This window comes from Aulonocara sp. 'chitande type north' Nkhata Bay, linkage group LG3 (genome assembly GCF_057382095.1).
Source record: "Aulonocara sp. 'chitande type north' Nkhata Bay isolate Kocher_YH1m ecotype deep benthic linkage group LG3, A_spYH_male_GT1.1, whole genome shotgun sequence".
NCBI lineage: Eukaryota > Metazoa > Chordata > Actinopteri > Cichliformes > Cichlidae > Aulonocara > Aulonocara sp. 'chitande type north' Nkhata Bay.
Window position 1 is genome coordinate 35,128,992 of NC_141346.1, and position 3,160 is coordinate 35,132,151.

The 3,160-nt window shown below is 39.6% G+C and overlaps 1 long non-coding RNA gene across 1 annotated transcript; it reads right to left on the reverse strand.

Annotated features, from left to right (window-relative positions):
- Window positions 1-201: 201 nt before the first annotated feature.
- Window positions 202-1,307, reverse strand: LOC147335330 (uncharacterized). Its single transcript, XR_015126665.1, has 3 exons — window positions 1,268-1,307; window positions 1,096-1,191; window positions 202-387 (listed from the first exon to the last, which is right to left on the reverse strand). It is a non-coding gene; the product is annotated as an uncharacterized LOC147335330 (long non-coding RNA).
- Between the last annotated feature and the right edge of the window lie 1,853 nt (window positions 1,308-3,160).

Genomic DNA, 3,160 nt, shown 5'->3' on the forward strand with positions numbered 1-3,160 from the left:
AAACAGGTTTTCCTCTACAACCATTTGAGCTTTTACAGCTCCAGATGTGACTTTTTGGTTATAAAACACTGAATTAAATATAGAGTCTAAATGGTGACAGAATTTTAGAAAGAAACATGAGTTGGCCTACAACACAAAAGACACATTTCCTACCTGAATGAAATGAATGTGATCTTCTGTATGAGAAAGCTGTTCCAGGTCAGCGTCTCTTTTCTTCAGCCTGACTATTTCCTCCTCCAGCTGCAGCTGCAGAGCTTCTGCCCGAACAACTGCTAGTTTCTCTCGAGCCTCAATCAGCTGCTTTATTAAAGTACGTTGCTTTTGTATGGAGGAGATCAGCTCATCAAAGAGCTTGTCTTTGGACTTCATTGCAGTCTGAAAACAAATCTGTTTTATACAAGGAAGGTTTAGATTAGGAAAAAAATACTTTTTGGAGGCGAATTTAGAAAACTGCGGCAAAATTCATAAACCAATATAAAGAAAATAAAATGTAGCCACTGCATTTAGTAAATATGTAATAGTTAGTGTCTCATTGATGGATTTTAATTTCTGATTTTTACTCCAAGTATTTTCTGGAGAGCTTTATTTTTACTTATGTTGTCCTCATTAGCTCCTTTAAGTGACCAATTAGGTTTGTTGTTAAAAATGTGTTTGTCGTGGTTCATCTGCAGTTTACTTTGCATCTTGACTCACTGTGAAAAGTTTCCATGTAAACAATATCTCAAAGTGTACATGCAACTATGTGCCTGTTGCACACAGATGAAATGGGCCACAGTCAGCCAATTCCAGTTGCTGGCTGAATCTCTCGTATTAGGTACATTGAAAATACAGGATTAAAGCCTGTTAATGCTCTTAATAGAAAAAAAAAAAACTGTATAACTCATATGAATCATCTCTGTATGATTGTAGGGTCTTCATGTTATGGTATAAAGCACATTAAGGAGGCAGTTATTCTTATGAAAGCTGTATTAATCTGAAAGCAGTAGTTGGAATTTAACCAAGTAATTTATGAGTTTACACTACCACAAAGCACAACATGTACTAGACAGCACTGTGGTCAGTAGAGATATTTGGTTTCTAGTCTTATTTCCACACCTTGAAGTCCTTCACAGCTTGGACCAGCTCATTCAGCTCTTTTTGTCTCTCCTGGGATTTCCGCTTAACTGCACAGTGACTCAGAAAAAGCCGTCCCTGCAAAAAGAAACCGCAGGATCAGAGAAAAATTAAAACACTCCAGATTCATTTTGGTTTTTTTATTGATCTTTACCTGCTCAGCAGCTCTTTCTGCTGCTGCTGTCACTGTTGAGTGGCGCCAGTGATCGTCCATGGTGCACAAATAGCAGATACATCTTTGATCAGTCTTACAGTAAACCTCCATCAGCTTGTTGTGCTTTGCACATATTTTTTTCCTTTAATGGCACTGTAGAAGACACCAGCTTGTGAAGCTTCAGCACAGGAAAACTGTGGTGAGGCTCAAGATGAGCAGGACAGTACGATGCCAAGCAGGTCAGGCAAGACATGCTGGCTTTGTTTCTTTTGGTCCCACAACAGAAATCACAGGCAATGTCTGTTGGTCCTGCAGGAGCAAGAGGAGAAGCTGGACGGGCCTGTTGGGTTACTGTCCTCTTCAGCTTCTCTACAACCTACAGTGATCAAATAAAAGCGGTCAAAGGTTTTGCACGACAAACAGAATCAAAATAGAACTGAAAGAGGATGAAGTCAGCAAAAGCATCCCAATTGTGTATTTTCTTTAAACTGTAGAAAATGCAATAAAAAAAAAAAAAGAGTCAACATAATATGTTGGTGTATACAGAATAACTGGCTATGAAAATAATGAAATAATGAAAGTATTTTAGGAGTAACAACAGTGGGCTTGGTAATCACCTACAAGAAATTCTAATGTCATGCCAAAATAAATAAGAAATTATACTCCTGGGACTCTGTAATTTAAATACAATTAAATGTGGCATGGTTATTCGTGCCAGACGTGCTGGTGTCAGTCTTTCCGAAAATGCTAATCTACTGGGACTGATACCTACACACGATGTCAGGTTACTGGTGTAGGTGTAGTGGTGTTGGGGATACTTTCATGACACACCACGTGTCCTTTGGTAACAAATGAGCTTATCTGAGTATTGCTGCTGATCATGGCACAAAGCTAAAAATCTCCTTAAACTGCAGCAGACAAATCTGCAGCAACTGTGTCACGTCACTTTGAACCAAAACACTAAGGAATGTTTCCAGCACCTTGCTGAATCTGTGCCACGAAGAATTACAACAGTTCTGAAGAAAGAAGCTGGTCAAACACGGCACTGGCCACGTGACCAGTAGATGTAAATGTGTATTTAATCAACAGAAAAGCCCGAAGAAACACATTTTGTCAATTAAATCACACAAAAATAGCATCAACAATGAAAAAACAAAACAAAACAACAACAAAAAAACAAAAACAAAAAAAACCCCAACAACAACAACTCATATTTCAAATTCAGTTGCTACTTTTAAAAAACAAAAAAACAAAAAAACAGCACGGTGGCTGCATCACCTCAGCCAGCATGGTGTTCCTCCTGAGGACAGGGCTTGGGCTGAAGGCCTCCCTACACTGAGGACAGCTGTACGTTCCCTTCTCCTTTTCCTGCTCCCAGAACCCCTCGATACAGCTTCTGCAGTAAGTGTGTCCACACTGGATGGTGACGGGATCTTTGAGCAGGTCCAGACATCAGGGCCGGATCTAGAAAATATCGATATTTTAGTAATTTAGGGTAAATTTGTAGGTTATCATTAACAGGAACAGAGTGCAAATAAACTATATCATTTGGATTGTCTACATTGGAAGGAACTACTGTCATAGTCATGTGTGACATATGTTTGTATAAATGTGTCCAGCCCCTTGTTGTGCACACTCACAACAATGGCTGAGCGTAAATCGAGTCATGTGCAGACGTATTTTACTTCCACAAACGGTTGAGACATAATTCGCAATACATGTGGCAAGAAAGTGAGGTGTTGTGGCAACACTACTAACCTCATCAAGCACTTCAGAGTAAATCATATCACAGAATATGACAAGCTTATGTTGAGCCGAACTGAAGAGGAGGAGTAGACAGAGACAGGTGCTGCTAGGGCGAGACAGACGTCTCTCACAGAGTCCTTTAGTGCT